Source organism: Pseudorca crassidens, chromosome 10 (genome assembly GCF_039906515.1).
Source record: "Pseudorca crassidens isolate mPseCra1 chromosome 10, mPseCra1.hap1, whole genome shotgun sequence".
Classification (NCBI taxonomy): domain Eukaryota; kingdom Metazoa; phylum Chordata; class Mammalia; order Artiodactyla; family Delphinidae; genus Pseudorca; species Pseudorca crassidens.
The window spans coordinates 21,135,054-21,150,001 of NC_090305.1; the positions used below are offsets into that span (position 1 = coordinate 21,135,054).

Below are 14,948 nucleotides of genomic sequence, written 5' to 3' on the forward strand. Positions count from 1 at the left end.
TGGAATGGAAGATGGGAAATAGGTCAGAGATGTTTTAATGTGATTTCAGTTAATGGACTTTATCTTGTAAGAACTGGGAATCCATTCATGGGGTAGCTCAATTATCCCCAACCTTAAAATCTTTAGAAGGATGATTTTATTTTAGTTTTACATATAGAGAGAAGCAAAACAGGAAGCCTGGAGACAAGGATAAAGAATAAGGTAGAGTAGCCAGAAAATTAGGAAAATGAAAAAAATGGGTCATGGCAACCAAGGGAGGAGAGGTTCAATTAAAAGTTTATTGAGAGCAATGTCAAATAACGAGATCAGATGAGATAGCACCAAAGAACATCGGATAAAGTTTACATGAGAATTACTATGTTCTAAGTGCTGTTATAGGCACTTTATAGTATTAGCTCACTTAATCATCCAACAACACTGTGTGCTTTAATTCTCACAATAACCCCATATTATAGATGAGGAAGATGAGGTACAAGGAGGATAAGTAATTTGGGCAAAATCATGCAGCTGTTAAGAGGCAGAATGGGGACTTAAACACTGGGAGTCTGGCTTCTGAGTCTGTGCTTGTTACCACTACCCTATCCTGCCTCTCTAAAGAGGCTCTGCGGAGTTTAGGAAAAAAAGAGGGTTTTTTTCTTTAGTAAGGGCAGCTTCTGTGGACTGTGGTGGAAAGGGAAGTAGGGAATGCAGGTAGCATCATCTTTTCTTTCAGAAGCTTGGCTATGAAGAAGAACAAAGAAAGGCCATCTCTAGCATGGAACACAGGTCTTAAACAGTGAGCAGGGCCTAGGGCTTCAGGGTGGGGGAGATTTTAATATGTTGCTAAAGGAAACAAGTTCATAGAAAGGATGAGGATTCAGGAAAGGGGTATTTGGTGTAGAGAGGCCGCTTAGGAAACAGGAGAGGCTGAGGTCTGCAGTACGAAGAGGAACTAGCCTTGAATGGGAGAAGGAATCTCCCATTCCTTCAGAGATCAGAGCAGGAAAATATATCTGTGTTGCTTTGGTCTTGTTCACAAACCCCTACTTTTAGAATTTGGAGGGAGGAAACTCAACTCAACATAGATACTCTATTCATCAGGCTCCCATCTATTCTATTAGTCATTCGCCAGAACCCTGATTCAGAGGAATTTTTCTCACAAGAAATAATCTTCTGTTTGATTGAATCCAAAGATAAAAAGCAGTAATATGTAGGGCTTCCCTGGTGGCGCAGTGGTTGAGAATCTGCCTGCTAATGCAGGGGACACAGATCCGAGCCCTGGTCTGGGAGGATCCCACATGCCGCAGAACAACTAGGCCCGTGAGCCACAACTACTGAGCCTGCGCGTCTGGAGCCTGTGCTCCGCAGCAAGAGAGGCCATGATAGTGAGAGGCCTGTGCACTGCGATGAAGAGTGGCCCCCGCTTGCCACAACTAGAGAAAGCCCTTGCACAGAAACGAAGACCCAACACAGCAAAAATTAATTAATTAATTAAAAAACTCCTACCCCCAACATCTTCTTAAAAAAAAAAAATCAGTAATACATTTTTGAAAATAAATCACCATGTTCATGTTTCAGCAATTCCAGTAGGATAGCATTGCTGTTCTTTACCTCCTGATTTCCCAGGTATCTCAGATTTTCCCACTGAAGTATAACCAAGCATAGAGGAGAAAGAACAAGTACCTCAAAGTGGCTTCTCACAGTTGGAAAGTTAATTTGGGTGTCTCATTTTATCTTTAAAACTCATGCAATTTGCATTCTACCCTGTGATCTAGTTGGGCACTGGAAATAGAAAATTAAAAAAATTGGTTCCTATCATTAATAAATCATAGTTGAAAAATGAAATAGATATTTGCCTAGTTTAGAGGTGGCAAATCTATGTAGTAAATTACTAGCTCTTCCCCCATATCCATGGCACTAACACCAATCAGTTGTGAATTTTCTTTTCCATTTTACAAAAACTTAAGCTCAGGTACCTTCTCAATACAATATCCACTGTCAGTCAATCAGGATGGATTTTGCTTTGCTACCCCTGTGCACGAGAAAAGTTTAATTCAATAGCATATGAACTAGAGGAAAGATCTGTACAAAGTACCATAAGAATGTTGAAGGAAGTGGGTTATTCTGTCTGGAGGGATCAGAGGAGACTTTACGAAAAAAGATAGGCAGTCTACGGCTGTTATGATTGCTTTGTTCCACAACTCTTCAGAAAGCCGGGTTTCTTCCAGTTCATTGTCCCCTGTTCGTTGGAATGTTGCTTTTATCTGGTAGGTAGAATTCCAACCATCACATTCACATTTTAGACAGAAAGATGGAGAAAGAGGTAAAGAAGAAAAGGCAAAGGGCATGTGCCAGCTTTTAGTAAAGGAAGTTTCCAAGAAGCTGCCACACAATCATTCCACCTGCATCTCATTGGCCAGACCTCAGTCACACTGTCACATGGAGTAGCAAGTACTAATCCTATGGATGAAAGTGAATATGGATATTACATGGGAATCTGGGATGGGGGAAGGAAGAAGGGAAGTTGCTTTGTTAAATACTGGATTAAATCAAGTGGTCTATTTTTCATGTTCTGCATCACTCTTGTAGCTATAACACCCCTCCCCCATAATATGCATGTGCATCTTCTTCCATAGGAATAGAACCCAACATTTTTGGAAAGCATATGGACTGCAGAATAAAAATTAACTCCTTTGCAGCTACAGAGCATAATGAGACAATGATAGTCGCTAAATAAGAAGGGTAACAAAGGTAAGGAAATCTGGAGAGAATCAGCTTGAAGAAGCAAAAAATGAAGTTGGTAGTATGGAGGGCCCAGTAGGTAAAGAGGGAGTGAATTATGTGAAGAGGGCAGAACTTCATTTGGGAAATGTGATGAAAAACCACCAGGGATTTGGCCATATCTGAAGTCTCCTTTTAAAAGAGCTCAAGTGAGGGGGCTAGCTCAAGTCTGGAGGGGAGAAATAGCAGAGGGAAATTTCTGAGTGTGTCTTGTTTTATCCTGTTAGTGGCTCCGTTCCTTCCTTACCAGAACATGTTTCTCTCCCAAGGAGAACTCAAGGAACTAAGTCGAGTTTCTGTCTTGGCCCTCAACCTCGTGGCTCCCCTCTTGCTGAAATAGACTTCTATCTCCCCTTACTGAGTACGAATCTTGTTCTTAGACACTGACATGCAGCAGTGCCTGGGACGTCTGTTTTGAACACGATCTTTGGCTTTCCCCTGGTAAGCAGGATCACTTACCCTTCCCAGCCAGGATGGCTAGAGAGAGAGTGGTTACTTTGTCGCAGGCTAGGTCTTTATTAGGTGGGTATTACTGACTCAAGCCTATATACACAGATGCTTTGATTGCCCTAATTTTCAAAAAAACAAGTTCTCCTCCTATACTTGAGGACGTCTATCGTAAATCTCAAGTACAATCTTCTGCCTCAAGTGTCTTCAGGTTGTTTTTCTAACTTAAAATTTTTTCAAGAAATGGCTGCCCCCCCCCTTTTTTGGCATGAGTTTTGAGTTAAACAAAACAAAACAAAACCGAGATGAGCACCTCGCATCGGTCCTCCAGGTAGCCCCCAGACAGGTTAGAACAGACCTATACGATAATTTGAGAACAAGGACTGTTCTGCTTTCTTTGGAATCAGGCACCAGGTTCCCACACTGGGAACACACACTTCTGTCTTTAAGTCTGCTGCTGAGCCAGAGGGGGAGTGGGGCAAGAGCAAGTAAACATGCCACAGAGATTCCTACCATTTTTTGGTTGACTTTTTCTTGAGTCAGCTTTCATTGGTTGCTGTAAACTTTGGACTACCTTCCAGAATTCTCATGAAATTAGCTTTCACATTTTCTGCTTGTTTCTAAATGTTTTTGTCAAGGGACAGGAACTTAGAGCTGCCTGCTCTGCTTTCTTGCCCCAAATGTTTTTATAGAGCATCTCAAACTCTTCCAAAGAAATTCTGCAATATTAATTCACAAAACACGTGAACATAACTGAAGAATCCTTCCCCTTCTGCAGGCTGAGGGACAATATCTTTAGGTTAATAAAAACTTTTGTGCTTTTGTTGATGTGTTGTTGATATTGATGTTTGCTGATGTGTTTAAGACAACAGAAACCTTCAAAACAAATATCGAAGAACCTTTGGAATTTGGGGGATAAAGGAAGAAAAAAGAAAAAGAAAAATCAGGTAAAACATAGTAGAGAAATAAGTTAGGGCTCAACAGATTGTTTTGTAAGCTAACACATGGCTCTTCTTTTTAGAGAACAATTATGTATTAACTCAACATCAACCTAGCTAATAATCTAGGTACCCAGCCTGAACACAATTGGGGCAAACAGTTTTAATTTACTCATTCAGCTAATATGTATCAGACACTAACCGAGGGGCTATGCATGTGACGGACATCATGCCCCAAAATTGCTCTGAATGAAAGAGGTGGCAGTTGTCAAGAAAGACATGACTGTAGAATCCTTTGTATTCCCTGAAAGAGGTGTGAGTCAGTTCTTTATGGCTCCTGTAACAAATTACTGTGTACTTAGTGGATTAAACAATACAAATTTCTTATCTTACAGTTCTGTAGTTCAGAAGTCTAATTCAGGGCACACTGGGTTAAAATCAAGTTGTTTGCAGTGCTGCGGTCCTTTCTGGAGAATCTGCTTCCTCGCTCTTTCCAGCTTCTAGGTTTCCTGCAGCTTTGGGCTCATAGCCTTCTTCTTCCATCTCCAAAGCCTGCAGTGAAGGACCAATTTCTTCTTATGTCACATCTCTCCAAGCCTTCTGTCATTGCAAAACTCTGATACAGCCAGAGTCAGAGTCTCCACTCTTAAGGACTCATGTGATTAGATTGGGCTCACCCGGATGATCTCCCCATCTCAAGGTTGTAAACTTGATCACATCTGCAAAGTCCTTTTTGCCATCATGGTAATATATTCACAGGTTCCCCCTGTACTGATTGCTCATGTCAGGGGAGGACTCTAACGACTTGGCGGGTAGCAAAGATCACCGTTATTGCCAACCACCAGAAATAGAAGTCTAGACAAGTCTGCTCACTGCATCTTGCTCTCAGAGTCACCAGGGAAAACACAACACAGTCAAGCACAGGATGGAGCAACACTTTACTTACATAGTGAAGAGACAGAGCAAGGTCAGCTTTAATATGAGTGTCAGTCCCCCATGTCTAGCAGGTCCCCACAGCAGCTATGCACACCCCTCTCATGCCACAGTAGGAGGACCACAACCCCTTTCCCGTGGGGTCTGAAATACTGGAAGTTGGGAGCATGCCTGAGGGTCACTGATGCATGTGCTTAAGCAGAACAAAGGAATACACATTATGAAACAGGGAAATAGATTCCCACATAAGGCAATAAGCCTGGCACAGACTGTGTGGGCTCTTTATTTCTTGGTAAGGATGTGTTCCAGGCACAAGGCCCATTCTTATCTGACCAAGCAGTGGCTGAAAGACTGTGCACACGAGACTGCCTTTCTCAAGAATCCACCCCACATCTACTGAAACAATAGACAAAGCATGTCAAATCCGGTAGCACCCTAGTCTACCTCAAATTTGGAAGCATAACTGGGTCCAGTGGGTTCCCTGAACAACCTGTGCAGATGCAGTTCACTGGAAGAGACTTTCTGTCCTTTCGAGAGAGCACTTTACCAGGTTCACTAAGAGAACTACACCCAGGAGTATAACCAGTCCTCCCTGGAGCCTGGTCCTCAACTAGGAACCCCAAATGCCAGGGCTGAACCAGCTGAAGAGGTCAAAGAATGAGTCTAGGTATGACACCTAAAACACGAGCAAAAAAAAAAAAAAAAAAAAAAGCAAAAGTAAACTCTACAGAATTCGAACCTGCCAGTCCACAACCACAATAATAATTCCAAGAAATAAATGTCTTTATGTGTGAAAATAAGAGCTAGGGCAAGGTTGAAGATAAGGTTCATCTCCTATGTGAGGCCGCTCCTTCAAGACTAGGAAAGGGCTGTTTTATGTAATGTATAGAAAAAACACAGAGTAGAAAAATGAGGAAACAGAGGAATATGTTCTAAAGGAGAAAACAAGCTAAAACCTCGGGGGGTGGCGGGCAGACCCAGTAAAAAGGAGATAAGTAATTTACCTGAGTTTAAAGTAATAGTCATAAAGATGATCAGCAAACTTGGGAGAAGAATGGATGAACACAATGAAAACCTCAACAAAGACATAGAAAATATAAGAAAGCACCAAACAGAAGTCATAGAGCTGAAGAATACAATAACGGAACCGAAAAATACACTAGAGGCATTCCACAGCCGATTCTTTTCCTGGAGCTCATAGTCTCTTGCTCCCTCTGGTGTTCATCTGTGGTGCTGCAGGTTCTGTGGAGCTGCAACAAGTTGCCAAACTCTCCGGTGATCCCTGTGGCCCCAGGCCTCCGAAGTATGATGGTTCCGTGTCAGTGCTCGTAATCACGTGAGACAGAAACTAGTCCCTTGGGCAGCCTCCCCTGCAACCCCCGAAAACCAAAATGTTGGGCCTGTGTTCCATTCTTTCCTTTCTTTCCCAAGAGGGAAACAATAAGTTGGGCATTTTCTCCTGATCTTGCTGGGCTCTGTCAGCTTGGAGGAAAGTCTACAGTGGGTAGAATGCAATGGTTTTATTTATACGTTTCAATGTAGCCATTCTTGGCTTTGCAGTACTTGGGGTACTGCAACTTCTCAACTGGTTTCTGGAGCTCTCAGAAAAGCTTTTTGGACCATATATTGATGTTAAGTTGGTGTCTCTGTCAGGAAACAAGACTTTCTATTTTGCCATCTTGCTGATGTCACCCCTTGCCAGCATTATAATTAATTTAAAGCTCTAGAATTTATATTTGCTATTCATTTGAGGAGGCTGCTTCTGATGGTAATATAATCTGGGGAGGTTTTGTTACTTTCTTCTATATGGATTTCATTTTAAGCAATAAGTTAGTGCTCCTTAGTATTCAAACATTTCTAACTCTTGGCTATGCCTCCATCAGTTCCTTTCTGCTGATTATCAGGGATGGTCATCTGACTGAACACTGGCATGTTCACTGACAATTGTGATAACTTCTATCTACAGGAGAGGAGGTTGGGTGTGAGATTCACAATGAAAAACTGAACGCATAATACATGAGAATTTTTTACCTATTACTTCAAGATTTATAGGAAAGAAAAGATTCAAGAAGTCCAATTCATCAAAAGCTGGAAATATAAAAAGAAATCCATAGCCAGTTACATCATAGTGAAACTCTAAAAGAAAAAGAGGAGAGCAAGAAGAAGGAGAAGGAGGAGGGGGGAGAGGAGGAGGGGGGAGGGGGAGGGGGAAAAAAGAAAGGATCACAATGGGTTAGAGACTAATGACAATCCTCAAAACATAGAAAAGAGATTGCCTGCAAAAGTGACACTGTTAGCTACAAAATAGCTTATTAGAATTTTCAAATTGAAGAAATAAAATTACTCTTCAACTAAAATTTTATTTAGTGTATCTATTTTTGAAGACCATTAGTGACATAAAGATACCAGAAGACAAAAGAAAATTTGAGAGTTTATCCCACAAGTGATCCTCAATAAAGGAGAGCTCAAGAATATACTATAGAAAGAAGGAAATTTTCACAGATATATTCTTCAGCAAATATTTTCAGAGACACTGTTCTGGACTTTTTGGACCAATCAGTAAACAAAAATGACAAAGAATTTACATTCTATTAGACTTGCAATGCAAATCATGGTGAGAAAACGCATAGACAAGTATCAAGGAGAACTGCCTATTGCTGGTTGTTCAACCCGAGTGTAGTGCAGAAGGCATCCACTTAATTAAGAAGGGGGCTGCAAGCACAGTGTCGGAGCCCCAGTGAGATGAAGAGGGTAGCTCAGCATGAGGTGTTGAAGCCTAATCAGCAGGAGGGATGTGTCTGTGGAAGCAGGAGCCCAGCCAGTGGCGTCAGATCCTGAGCAGGGTGAGGAGAGCATCCGTATAGTACAAAGAGATGGCAATGGAAAAGAATTTATGAAGAGGATTTTGGAGTGAGCTGTTGGTATGCTGTTATTGCTGCACATTCCCTACACGGGATGCAGATTGCGATGTCTCTGCCCTTTTACTAAATCTGCACAAGAGAGGTGCCAGCAAGGCCAGGCAATGACATCAAAATATGGGAGACACGGTGGAGAGGGGCATGGGTCATATAAAGGCAAGAGATGGGCAGCTTGACTGCCTGAAGTTGCTCTTTTCTTGGGATTGGCCTGTGGCTCCAGAGCTTATCAGGGACAACCAGGCATCAGCATTTCCCACAAAACATGTGCGGGAAGCAGGAGAGAGGGAGCAATGTCAGGGGATCAACTTAAAGCCAGTTCAAGTGGGCTGAATGGAGAAAAGAAAGCAGCTTCGGAAAAAAGAAGCAGGAGGAAACTTTGAGTTTCAGAGCTGCTGAAAAGGAAGTCACAAGGAAGGAAGTGGAAGAGAATACGTCATCATCAGGGGAAATGCAAAAGAGAACCCACAATCTTGTGTGTTGTTCAAAGAAGAATTGTTCATATTTAAAATCTGAACAACAAGAGAGGGTCACACTAATGACATCACCATTTAAGTAAGAATTTTATTGTACCCCCGTCCCCTTAATCTCACCTCGCTCTGCCTTAATTCATCCCTCCACTACATTCAAACTTGGAAGGGTCAAAGCCTTAGTTAACAAGATGGCAGGGGAAGGGTAGGAGTTCAGGCAAAGAGAGATGAAATATTTTCCCTAGCATTTATTCAAGTAGCCATGACTCAACATCCCCAGTGGGTGAAGGGAGAAGTTTTATCTTTATGTCAAGTTTGCATTTTAGAGTGTTACATGGAGCTTAGCACTTTAATTTTGGGACTGAGATGGTATTAGTCAGGATAAGTCATAAAACTTCATATGGAGGTAGGAAAAGAATGCATCCAGTGAATAAAAATAAAATGATAATGGAAGACCTAAATATATCTTCTGTATTATTCTATCCCAGAGATTGGTCATTTTCATGTCACAGAATTTGGAGAGGTCCAATTGATAAAGTTATATGGCTATCCGTTAATCAGTTTTGTTATTATTACTATCATACCAAAAAATGACATCTCAGATACCTAAGAGGCAGTGCTCCATTTGCGTTATTCCAAACACATGGCAGATACAACAATGTTTATAATGTAAAGCTACTTGACATTTTCAATTTCTGAGTATTGGTGTAAATATAATTTCTGTTTAGAGATGGCAAATAAAATAAAAAGCCATGAATTTCATGTGTCCCAATTACTTGCACTTTTGGAATAATATCTTGTTCTAGCCAATAACTCCCACTTATTTGTCTTTAACATACCACAACATAAAAACTGTTTAAAACTAGAGCAGAAAGTAGATACTTCCTGGTCTATTGTCAGCTGTTCCCTATTTGCATTTGTGCTATATATTTTGAGACACGGATGTGTATTTTTTTTCTCATTTTATGTCCCTATTCAAATTTAAATAGAGATGTGTAGTAATGTAGAAAGTAGTTATAGCCAGGATCCCCACAACCATCACCCCAAAGATCTAAGAGGGTCTGAAAAGGATCTGAAGAGAAATGTAGCATGGAGGAAGAGGTTTTGTAAAAGAAGCATATTGGACTAGACTTTGAAACAAGAGTGAAAGAACTTCCCTAATTAAGAGAAAATGATTCACCCAAATATGGAGGAAGAGAGGAACATCCCAAGTACCTACAGGCATTTTGACATGCAGACCCGTTACTGGCATTGACCAAGACAAATGACAAGAGTTCACCAGTGAAAGAGTTCATTAGAAAAGATACTCTGAACATTAGAAAAACTCCTGAGACTATGGCATAAACCATCCCATGACATGGATGCTACAGAGCTTCCAGCTAAAGGAACCAGGTAGGTAGAAAGAGAAGCAGGGTTAGCATTACTTTCCTCCCTCTTTTCCTGGGATCCGCATTGGATCCTGTAAGCTTGGCAAGAACCTGAGTGAATAAGAAGATAACAAATGGCTACCTTCAGGATCAGGAGAGTCAGGAATTTCTTTAGGCAATATAAATATTGGGTTGGCCAAAAAGTTCATTTGGTTTTCCCTAAGATGTCTCTAGTAGCGCTTGGTTGTCTTTAACTTCATTCGAAACAATTTTGTTAGATTGTATTGTGACAGCTGTCAGCGTGTATTTGTATTTAAAGAAAAACTTATCAAAACTGGTGAATTTTTGTGTAGCCATTTTAATATTGAAGATGGAAGAAAAAAAGCAACATTTTTGGCATATTATGCTTTATTATTTCAAGAAAGGTTAAAAACGCAACTGAAACACACGAAAAAGATTTGTGCAGTGTATGGAGAAGGTGCTGTGACTGATCGAGCATGTCAAAAGTGGTTTGCGAAGTTCCGTGCTGGAGATTTCTCACTGGATGATGCTCCACGGTCGGGTAGACCAGTTGAAGTTGATAGCAGTCAAATTGAGACATTAATTGAGAACAATCAACGTTACACCACGCAGGAGATAGCCGACATACTCAAAATATCCAAATCAAGTGTTGAAAATCATTTGCACCAGCTTGGTTATGTCCATCACTTTGATGTTTGGGTTCCACATAAGTTATCGAAAAAACCTTCTTGACCATATTTCCACATGCAAGTCTCTACTTAAACGTAATAAAAACGTTCTGTTTTTAAAACAAATTGTCACAGGTGATGAAAAGTGGATACTGTACAATAATGTGGAACGGAAGAGATCGTGGGGCAAGCGAAATGAACCACCACCAACCACACCAAAGGCCGGTCTTCATCCAAAGGAGGTGATGTTGTGTATATGGTGGGATTGGAAGGGAGTCTTCTATTATGAGCTCCTTCCGGAAAACCAAATGATTAATTCCAACAAGTACTGCTCCCAGTTAGACCAACTGAAAGAGGCATTCGATGAAAAGCATCCAGTATTCGTCAATAGAAAATGCATAATCTTCCATCAGGATAACACAAGACTGCATGTTTCTTTGATGACCAGGCAAAAACTGTTACAGCTTGGCTGGGAAGTTCTGATTCATCCTCATATTCACCAGACATTACACCTTTGGATTTCCATTTATTCCTTCACAAAATTTTCTTAAGGGAAAAAATTTCAATTCCCTGGAAGACTGTAAAAGGCACCTGGAACAGTTCTTTGCTCAAAAAGATAAAAAATTTTGGGAAGATGGAATTATGAAGTTGCCTGGAAAATGGCAGAAGGTAGTGGAACAAAACGGTGAATACGTTGTTCAATAAAGTTCTTGGTGAAAATGAAAAATGTGTCTTTTATTTTTACTTAAAGACTGAAGGAAATATTTGGCCAACTCAATAATTAGTCTATGCATATGTCAGGTTTTGGAGTGTAGCTCCACTGGCAGCACTTCCTTATGGATACAGTGACCGCTAGATGTTAATGATATTAATATTAATGATATTAATATAATGATATTAATGAAAGATGGAGGGGTTTCCCTGGTGGCACAGTGGTTGAGAGTCCGCCTGCCGATGCAGGGGACACGGGTTCGTGCCCCGGTTCGGGAAGATCCCACATGCCGCGGAGCGGCTGGGCCCGTGAGCCGTGGCCGCTGAGCCTGCACGTCCGGAGCCTGTGCTCCACAAAAAAGAAAGATGGGGCACATCCATACTGAATACTGTAACAGCAAAAACCATAAGATGGTTACTGAAAAGGAGTCATGGATTCCAGAAAAAAAAGTCAAGATCATATAAGAATGGAAGTGTCAAAAATGGGCCTTAGAGAATGAAGAAGAGAAATCACGGCTGTGTGAACCAGGCATGGAAGTGGGAATTCCTCTATGAGAAAAAGTGTATGGCCTTTCTAATTGAGGGGGCTTTAAAATACTCATGAAGGGAAGTAGTGACAGCAAAGGCTGAAAATTTGGAGTTGAAAATATAAAAAATCTGAGCGTGTTATGGGCTGAATTTTGTCCCTCCAAATTCGTATGTTGAAAGCCTAGCACGCGGTACCTCAGAACATGACTGTATTTGGAGACAGGGCCTTTAAGGAGGTGGTTAGGTTACAATGAGGTCATTAGAGTGGGCCCTAATCCAAACTGACTGGTGTCCTTATAAGAAGGGACAATTAGGGCACAAAGAGAGAGATACCGGACATGTGCCCAGAGGAAAGACCATGTGAGGACACAGCAAGAAGGTGACCATCTGCAAGTCAAGGGGCCTGAGAAGAAACCAGACCTGCCGACGCCTTGATTTTGAACTTGTAGCCTCTCGAACTGTGAGAAAAATTTCTGTTGTTTAAGCCACCCAGTCTGTGGTATTTTGTTATGGCATCTCTAGCAAATTAATACAGAGCAGAAGGGTTACATTATCAAAATGAAATATTCAAGAGGCTGTTTTTAGCTGAGAGAATGAGGAAGTTTGAGAGTATGGGAACGGGGCCTTTGTTTATCCTGTCAGCTCCTGAGGTCGGGGTTGCCCAATTGCCTCTGACTCCCCAAACCTGGCACAGAACACGTCCCCAATAATTATGAGTAGAATGAATGATGGAATGAAAAGGAAGAGGGAGATTCAAGAGAGGTTCTGTAAAAAATAATCTAGTGTAGTAGTTCTCAGGCTTTCTGGTGTCAGGACTCATCACACTCTTAAAAACTTTATAATGAAACCCAAAGACCTTTGTGAATTTTATCTGTCAATATTTATTATGTTAAGATTTAAAATGTTTATTTGATTTTTAAAATAACATGATCAACCTATCAGATGTCATCATAAGTAATATAATTTTATGGAAAATAACTCTTTAATTTTAAACTCTCTTTAATGACTGGCTTAATAGAAGACAGATTTTTATATCTGCTTCCACATTCAAAATCTTGAGATATAATGTTTTGTTTCAAGCATATGAAGAAAGTTTGGCTTCATACAGATATGCTATTAGAAAAGGAAAGAGTATTTCAATAGCCTTTTCAGGTAATTTTGGACATCTTTCTTTGATTTTACACCAATACTTGACAGGCAGTACCTTCTTTAGGGTTGGTCGTAAAGTAGAATCTGACGCCTTATTGCTAACTTTGAATGGATCTTTTACCCATGTGTGATTTGGTAACAACTTGGTTATATTTGTCCACTGAGATATATAGTTCTTCCAAATGTTGAAACGTTTCAGTATACAATATCAAACAAACAGAAAAGAACATTCATTGATACCATCACCAATCTCATCAGAAACATCTCTAAATATTGGGAAGCTGCAAATTCATGAAGTTTCCTAGATGCTAATTTTCACTTGCAGGCTAATATTTTATCATTGCAAACAAATTCTGTCAGTTATTTTCTTTGAAGTGACAGGCTGAATTTTTTTATGCTTGAGAAAATGCCTGAATGTGTCATAGTTTTGTCTGTTACTTCTTTCAAATAAAAGTGGTGTTCCCTGAAAAACAAAACAAAACAAAACCCATAACTAGAACAGTTCACAACTCAAAAGTCACCCAAGTGCTTTTCTTAGAGATAATCATTCTACTGTGGTGCACAGCTGAAGGGCTTTTTCTGCACTTCTCATTTATTCACACAAATTATTAAAAAAACATGTACTTAAGGGTGAGAATTAGTAAATACTTTTTACTGCTCCATCAAGGATATTCTTAAGTAAAATACTTTTTTTTTTTTCTGAGTGTGTGGTGGATAGACACAGTGGCTGCTAGCACAGCTTGATGTCACTGCCTTGATTCATAGCAGGCACCAGAAGATTTATGCGCTGCTGTTTTTGCACCATCGGATTTTTTTTTCATAGCAAATAAAGCCTTGATAATTATGAAAAAATTGTTGGCCTCACAGATACCCTGAGGTGTCTCAGAACCCCCGTGGGTCTGGACACCACACTTTGAGAACTGATAGTCTAAAGTATTTGTCAGGATTTGAGGGACGAAAGGTCAAGGCTTTCTTGGAAGTTTTGAACTCAGGTGCCAGGCACATGGCAGGCTGTGAATTAATGTCTGTTGAATGGACTGAAGAGTTCACAGTTCTATAAATATTTGTGTAACGAGTGAATGTGGTGATGTGGGGAAGAACATAATCTAGAGTGAAGAAAGCACACTTTTTGGAATCAGCAAAATCTGCTTTCAACATATGGCTTTGCCATTTAGCAGCTGTGAATCTGATTCTACGGAGCCTCAGTTTCATCAGTAAAATGTGGATAATGATATATAGATTTATGGCAAAAAACTAAACTGGACTAAATGAAATTGAATGAATAGAATCTTTAATAGGATTTTTGGTACATAGAAGTGAAGAAAACATGCAGACTTACAAAGTCAGTTTGTGATGTACTGAGGGGAACATCTCAGGCAACATAGGTGGAAATGTAGATTTAAATTAAGACACGTAAGTGTAGACTGCAGATATGTTTGGGAGCTATGCATTCATCCAACTACTATTTGGTGAGAGTCTACTATTCCAACAGAGGAGACTATGGATGGTAAAAAATCGACTGATAATTGAGGGAACGACAATCCAGATGATTAGAAAATAAGGACAGCATCAACCAGAGGTCAGGCACAATTGTTCAGTGGATACACTAGTTTCCAGGTATGAAGCTCTTTTGAGCGCGGAGCTAGAAAGGACCCTGGATATTTGGAAATATCTTGGATAACCAGTAACTCTGGACGAGGAAAACTGAAAATCCAGAAAGTAATCCGTTTCGAGGGAAAGAAATTAGATAATTCATTTAGAGCCGGGCTAAGCAGGGTACCGCAGCGCCTTCTTAGCGCAGTGGGCAGCGCGTCAGTCTCATAATCTGAAGGTCCTGAGTTCGAGCCTCAGAGAAGGCAGCTTTCTTTTCTTCGGCGTGTTCGTTTTCTTTGTTTTTGCACTCTTTACCTCTGGGACGTAGTTTCTTCTGCTGTGAAGTATCAAGAAGTGAGATTGTATGAGATTGTATCAGAGCCAGTCTTCCTACAATAACCGTTCGGGTCCCCAGCAGACATGCGCTCGCCGCTCCGCGCAACTGCTG

The 14,948-nt window shown here is 40.6% G+C and overlaps 1 non-coding gene across 1 annotated transcript; it reads left to right on the forward strand.

The window, feature by feature from the left end:
* Positions 1-14,693: 14,693 nt before the first annotated feature.
* On the forward strand, positions 14,694-14,766 carry TRNAM-CAU (transfer RNA methionine (anticodon CAU)). Its single transcript has one exon. It is a non-coding gene; the product is annotated as a tRNA-Met (tRNA).
* The last annotated feature ends 182 nt before the right edge of the window (positions 14,767-14,948 follow it).